This window comes from Galeopterus variegatus, unplaced genomic scaffold (assembly GCF_000696425.1).
Source record: "Galeopterus variegatus unplaced genomic scaffold, G_variegatus-3.0.2 Scaffold809, whole genome shotgun sequence".
Taxonomy (NCBI): Eukaryota; Metazoa; Chordata; class Mammalia; order Dermoptera; family Cynocephalidae; genus Galeopterus; species Galeopterus variegatus.
This window is the reverse complement of record NW_007726920.1, coordinates 383,328-391,331: the sequence shown is the minus strand read 5'-3', so window position 1 is coordinate 391,331 and position 8,004 is coordinate 383,328.

Below are 8,004 nucleotides of genomic sequence, written 5' to 3'. Positions count from 1 at the left end.
ACGGGCCGGCCCAGGAAAGGCTTTATTTTCATTCTCTGTATATTTTTTCTCTGTTAATTCTACTGAAACTATATTTTTCTAAGGAAGGAAAGGCAGATAATGTGTTCCAATGAGAGTGAAAACACTAAAGCTAATTATTGTATATTTTATAACTTTATTTATTTATTTAAAAAATTCTTTTGGTGGTTGGCTGGTGTGGGGATCTGAACCCTTGACCTCAGTGTTACAACACCATATTAGCTAACTGGCCAGCCCCTTTTTTGTAACTATTTAGACCAGTGTTTGTATGACTTCAGAATCATGAGTCCCTGAGTTAAAATCTTGAATTCCTCCAAAAGTCTGTAAGGTCAAGTTTAGCAAACTGGAGGTTGTCTTAGACTCACTCCCTTAGAAATACCACTCCCCTGGCATTTGGTCTTTGCTCACAAACCTTTCCCTCAGTAGTATTCCTCTTCCTTCCCTGCCTGTGCTATATTGTGGCAGTAATGACTTTCAATGTGTTCCAACCCTGTGTGTTTTCAATGTGTTCTAAGCCCTTGCTTAGTTTCTATCTACTTGAGTCTACACTTGACTGGGTGACTTGCCTTGGCTAAGGGGGCAATAGTAAATACAACCTGAGCAGAGACTTAAAATGAGCTTCTTCAATGGAGCCTCCTTTGCTGCTCCCTTGGGAATCTTCAAACCACCATGTGAAAAAGACTGGGCTAGCCTGTTGGAGGATGAGAGAACCCCATGGAGTAGAGATAAACATTGCCACTGGGACTTTCCTAGAAATACCAGCTTGACAATAACTAGACATGTGAATGAAGCTATCCTAGAACATTCAGCCTCAACCTGGCCAGCCAAGACCAGAAGAGTCATCACAAATGTCCCAAATATCCCAGCCATCACAAACGATCCACAAAATCGTGAGTTAAATAAAATATTTTATTGTTTTAAGCTCCTAAATTTCAAGATGGTTTGTTATGCAGCAAAAGCTAACTGATACACATCCCACATACTCAGTGAGTTCCGTTTCCCACTATGAGAGGGAATACCAATTACACACCTGGTTTCCCATCTTTTTTTTTTTAAGTTTATTTATTAAGATATATATTTTTTACATTTAATGATGTTGTTGCAGAGCCATTGGGGGAGAGGGGGAAAAGGGAATGGGGAAGGAAATAGGGAGGGAGAAGGAAGAAGGAGGAGGGACAGGGTCGAGGCCTGTGGCACCCTCCTTGTTCCTGCAGGGGAGACCAGGGGCTTCCAGCAGTGGCTTGGTCATTGCTGGGCTGGGTGCACATGTCAGGGGGGTGTTGCTGAAGCCCTCACCACCCACCACCCCAGCTCAGGAGCCCAGGGTGCTTCCTGAGGCAGCTCAGTGGTCACGGCTGTTGGTTGCCCATCTTTCCTCTTCTCCCTTTATGGAAAGTATCATAGTCAGTTCTTCAGATGCAAGTAACAAAATCCATTTAAGTTAGCTAAAAACGAAACGTGTGTGTGTGTGTGTGTGTGTGTGCGCGTGCGTGCGTGCATGTGCACATGTGCATGTGCTGAGTGGGCAGTAAGGGACAGTTTTGATGATAAAACAGAAAACTTTTTAGACATAAGACCTGTAACTCAGCCAGGCTTCATGTTGGGTGGTGCTGAGAAGCCTCTGAGCACTAAGTCGGCTCTCCAGATCTCTCTCTCTCTCTCTCTCTCTTTTCTTAAACTCTTTCAATGTCTGTTCTGTTTTCTTACTTCACTCTGAAGACTGGCTTTCTCTGTTTATTCAGCAGGTTACACAGGGCTCCAAATGATATCTCAGTATCCAAGTCTAAGACTCCATCCCTTATTGATTACAATCTGTTTCCAAATACAAAATCTTAAAAAGAAGATCTGATTGGCTCATTTGCTTACTGCCTACAGTCAAGTGATTACCCCTGATCTGGTCAGCAGTGGTGATATGGGATGCATGGGGTGAGCAAGATGACCCGTGCATCTGCTGGCTGGTTGGAGTTCTGCTGATTTAGGCTGGGCTTGGCTGAGTGTCGTGCTTCAGGCTGTGGCAGCTAGGGTGGCCCTTTTTCTCAGTGCCTGTTGTGTATTGGGTAGGGTGGCTATGCTCTGTGTGTGTTCTCTTCTTCTTTGGACCAGTAAGAGAGCTTGTCCTTGGGCATGATCTTCTCATGCTGCCATCCAAAGTGCAAGAGAAAGAGTGGAAATGTGCAAGAATATTAAGGCCTAGGCTTGAGTTGCCACACTTAAATTTCTATTCAGATATCATTCTCCAAAGCAAGGTACATGGCCAAGCCCAAAGTCAAGGGTCAGGAAAATACATTCTACCCATGATGAGACCATTGCAAGTGTCCACATGCAGGTGAAGAATTGGGGCCAATAATTCAAACTGGTATACCTTCCCCTTTTTATGTCTTGAATGCTCATCTTTGTACCAGCAGAGATGGTAGTGGTGGTGACTAATGACAAAGAGCTACAGGAGATGGGTTCAGGGGATAGAGGAACTAACTTGCCTATAAGCATGACTTTGAAGATTGTCATCAGGTGGGCTGGCCAGTTAGCTCAGTTGGTTAGAGTGCAGTGTTACAACACCAAGGTCAAGGGTTTGGATCCTAGTACCCACCAGCCTCTCCCAGGGCAGGGCTATACTCCCTGAAGTGAAAAAAAAATGCTATGCACATCAAGAAAGCAACAGAGATCTACAGTAATATATCAGCCAACATAGTAGAGGTCAGAGGCAAGGTGTTAGCATGGCAGCAAGCACTGGTCCAAGACTACTCCAGGCTCCAGAAGGTCTGCTTTGGTCAGGCTTGAGCAGCGCTAGAGATGTAAAGTTAGTGAAGGTTCTCAGTGCTTGCCAGAAAAAAAGGCCTCATCTTGCTAGTTCACAATGCTTTTTCTGTTTTGTAAACTTGCTGTCCCCCGCCCCATCCCACCCCATCATGCCCCAGCATATTATTGTCTAAATAACTTGGTTGGTAATTCATCATGTTCCACCTTATCTGTTCCTTTAATTTGTTACGTGTGCATTATGTGAAAAATTATGTAACTATTTTTAAAAATAAAATCCAGAGTAGGCCCATGCCTATATGGTTGATCCTGATTACTTAGGTGCAGAAATCAGGGTCACAGAGTCAGAAGATGCAGCAAAAAAAAAAAAAAAAAAAAAAAAAAAAAAAAAAAAAAAAAAAAAAGAAGAAGACCCAGTAAGTGTAAACTGATGGTAGGAGGAAGAGGCAATAAAAGTAAGCCAAAAGCAGTGCTTTACTTCGATAGTCCCAGGAGAGGCTCCTGATACAAGCTAGTTACTAGCTGAGGAAAGGAGGTCGTGGCCAGACTTAAAGTATTAGGAGAAATAGGGGAGGAGCTGGCTCTGAGCGCGTGGGAAAAAGTCGACATAGGCCAAGTAGCAGTGTGAACTCTTTAAATTTCCTCCTCTCTGAATTCAGAGTAAGCAAGCTCCTTTGCACCTTCCCAGCCTCATTTCCCACAACTTCCCCATCTACACTCTACCCACTGCCAATGACAGTGCTTTCCTTTCCCCAAAGACTTCCTGCTCTTTCCTTGTTCTGTTCCTTTGACTGTTCTGTTCCCTCCATCTGGGATGCTGCCTTTCCAATTTCTGCCTCCCAAGTTATTCTCATTCTTCAAGGCCTATCTCCAATTCCACTTCTATGAAGTGGATTCCCTGAGCAAATACGACCTGTTTCTACTTTAACGCCCTTAATACATCTCATAGTCTGCTGTATATTATCATTTTCCCTGTGCTTGTTTTACCCATCCTTTCCCCTGCTTCCCTCTGTATTAGTCACCTATTGGTCATTCTGTATTTTATCAGGGACTATTAAGACACATGTCCTCCAAGTTTCTGCACTCAAAAGATTCCAGTTGCTCTAGAGGGAGACACAGACAGGTAAGCGAGAATTGCAACATGTGGTAAAGACCAAATGGATGTAAGTGTACGTGCTGTGAGGACCTCTAAGAAGAAAACTCTAACAAGTCTTTTAGAACCAGAATCCTGAGGGTAGAGGGCAGAAATCAGTCCAGCAGAGACAGCAGCATGTGCAAAGGCCCTGGTGTTATTTACTAATTGCCATAAGGAGCAATACATTAAATACCCACACTGAGATCTTGGTAAATTAATAACCTAAATGTATAAATGACATAAATTCTTCCGTATTTGTTATATCTTCTGGCAGCCTTCAATTAGCCATCATTAACCCTAATCTATAAATGAGGAAACCAAATCTCAGTGTTTAAATGATTAATCTGGAGTAAATAAAATTCAGAATGGCAGAATAAGAATGACAAAATATGTTTTCTAACGTCAAAGCCATGCTCTTTCCTCTACATTTTGCCTCTCAGATCTGGTTCCCCCTGATAGGAGAGAACTGGGCAAAAGGTCAAGCAGAGGCTACAGGAGAAAAGTTAGAAGCTAGAGAAAAAATGATATGACCTTCACGATCTTTGCCAAGAGACTAACTCTGCTTAATAAAGAATACGAAATCCAATGTTTAGTAGGTACAGTGCCTTAATCCCTTCCTGTGAACTCTTCTCTCCTTTCAGTGGTTGACACTGCCATTCACATAGGTAATAAAGGGGCAGGGGGACAGGATGACCTTTAACCTACTTAAAGAACTAATATGGATGCAGTGATGGTAGCCAACAAAAATGTCATAACACGGCGAGTAAGTATACAGAATTAGCTCGGAGTTGCACAAATCACCTGACTGAAATTCTAACCTCAGCACCAGTGACACCCCAGTGCTCTGCCTTTTTCTTTCTTTCTTTCTTTCTTTTTTTTTTTTTGAAAAAAAGATGACCAGTAAGGGGATCTTAACCCTTGACTTGGTGTTGTCAGCACCATGCTCACCCAGTGAGCTAACCGGCCATCCCTATATGGGATCCGAACCTGTGACCTTGGTGTTATCAGCACCAGTCTCCCGAGTGAGCCACGGGCTGGCCCTGCCTTTTTCTTTTTTAAGCAATAGGATAATACCACATTCTAACACAAAACAAAGTTTCACTTTATTTCCACTTAAAAAATACACGTATCATATAAAGCATTTAAGAAAGGTAATATATGTTTTTTGAAATTTAACAAATGAGGGGCCGGCCCGGTGGCGCACTGCTACAGTGCGCCGCTTGGGAGAGGGTTCGGATCCCACATACAGACCAGCCGCTCACTGGCTGAGCGAGGTGCGGGTGCAACACCGAGGGTTGCGATCCCGTTGCCGGTCATGAAAAAAAGACAAAAAGAAAAAAAAAAAAAAAGAAATCTAACAAATGATAAAACTGCTGCTATCTCTAAAAATTCTGGTCCTTATAGAGACCAGCACTGCCACCCTCAGTAAGAGGTGGAAATTGCAATTATCAGGTAAGAATATTGTATCCTTAAATTAAATATAAATTGCTCCCCTAATTAGCAGCCTTGAATGATAGGATATTTGTGTTGAAAGAAACCTTGGAGATAACTCTTCATTTTCCACATTAAAAATAGATTAAAAGAAATTTGGTGACTTTGCTAAGTAACTTTTGAGGGATTTTCATATACATGATGTCATTTTATCTTTGATACCTTGCAAAGTAGACATGACAGGTGGTATTCTGGTAACTAAGAAAACTAAGACTCAAAGAGTTTAAACTTTGCTTATTAGCAAAAGAGTAATAAATGACCACACCAAGATTTTTGTGCTTTCTATTGTACCATGTGACCCTTCATGAATTTTTATTGATCTAAAGGAAATGATAGTAAGGAATAATAATAACAAATTAAAAACTTGGCATTTCAATTTTTCTTTTTTTTTTATGTAACCCAGTAAGAAGGTGGAAAGGGTTGGGGATTGAGACTCCTTTTCAGCAGTTATGGCTGAGTGACCATGGGTTAACTTCTTACCCCTATTCATCTCTGAAGTCACATGCTTAGAGCTTCTCCTGTCTCACAGGGTTGGTGGCAGGCTCAAATGAGATAGTGGATGAGAAAGTGCTGTGTGAACAACAAAAGGTTAAGTGATTATAAGGTCAAAACAAATTTTGAATGATTCATGCTTTAGAAATATACAACTACTTAGGTACTAATGTAATGAGAGACATTTGTAACTTATAAAAGAAGATTCAGCAACTGTAACAGCAAAAAGAACACAAGAAGAAATATATGTGCTCATCTTTAGGAAGACAATATGAGAAAGAAATATTTCAGAAGTTAATTTATAGATTCAATATATTACCAATTAAATTCTCAATAAAATACTTAACAGAACTTGAGTATCTGTAGTAAGTTTTTATGGAAAAATATATCACCATGGGATATTTTTAGAAGAAAACATAGCAGAATAAGATTTAGTCTGCTAAACTTTTAAACAATTGTCACAATTTTCTGGTACTACATTAAGTAGAAAAAATAGAATGATGAAGTTGAATAGACACAAAAAGTAGACTAAAAACATTTTAAGATATCAATATATGGCAAATCAGGTGACATTAAGTAATACAAATTAATTACTTATGAATCTGTTAAGGCAAAGGAATATGAATATAGAGAAAAATTAATTTATAGCAATATCTTTTCTATTCAAAATATATTTCAAATTAAAGTGTTAAATATTATAAATAATATAAAAAGCCATCTACAAACAAACAAAGCTAGAAGAAAGTGGAATCATAGATTTTAAATCAGTTGTAGAAGGGGGATAATTTTTTTATAATTAAGGTAATAAAAATATCTGTGGTAAAATGGATAAGAAATAAAATGTTTTTCCACACAACGAATAATAAAATGAGAACAACTGAGCAAAGAAGAGATTCATAATTGGTATGTAGGAGCAGAAATTTTAGCCCCAAAATATAAGCCAGAGATACTGGTTTATAAAGTCAATAACCACTCTCTAATGGAAGCATGGTCAAAGAATATAAATATAGTTATTTAAGAAAAAATATATGGAGTAAGCAAAGTGTTGGGAAAATGGAACAATTTGGTCCGGCTCCCCTCACCTTGGAGCCAGTTCAGGGTCGTTTGATAACAACGTGTGTGGGGGTGGAGTAGGTGCATCTGCATGGTGGTGCCACTTTGGCTGGCATTTACTGCTTTGGGGGCTGCCCTGCGTGGCCATGTTTTTCTAGACCTGCAGCTTCCAAGGACCTTTTGGCCAGTTAACTAGCTCATAGACCTGCGTGAAGGGGTCTGGTGACCCAGCCTCGTGTGTGTGAGGGGTCTGGTGACCCAGCCTGGCATGTGAAGGGTTTGTGACCCAGTCTGTGAATGGGCTTGAGGGGTCTGGGAGCTCCAGACCCAACCCTAGCTCAACCATCGGCCCAGTCCATGCAGGATTACTGTTAGGTAAAAGAGCCCAACAACCGGCATGGTTGAGCAGCTTTACAATTGGCCTCACGAACAGGATTAAGAGCTCGACAATTGGCGCTGCGAGGATTCCAGACCTTAGCCATAGCTTAGCAGTAGCAAGACACAAACATTATTCAAAACTTAAACTTCTAGAAAAATTTTAAATTTCCTAAACTAAAGCAACTGTGAGGTGTCACCTTAACTATGTTTAATTAGTAAAAATGAATCAATTTGAATTGATTATCATTGTTGACAGGGTTGTGGGGGAAAAAAAGATATTTTTATGCATTGCTGATAGAACGTGGGCGATATTTACCAAGGAAACACTTCAGAAGAAGAGAAAAAGACCGCTTGTAGGAAGACATTTACATCTGCACATTGTATTCCAGTTAAAACTTGAAAGTATCTGAAATACCAAGATGGAGAAATTGCTAGGCAAACTGTTTTTTTTTTTTTCTTTTTTGGGGGTTGGGGGTGGGGATTAAACCTTATTTATTTATTTTTAAACATAATCATTAGGAAAGTATATCACAGCCTTGAAACAGCAAACAGACAAGCTATATATTATCAAGCAGTAAGTTGGTAAAAAGACAAGGTCAAACGAGAGGTCCTTTTCTCTTGCTCTGCGGCCCAGAGCAGTTAATGGAGGGAGAAAAAATGGTATGGGGGGGGGGGGGGGGGGG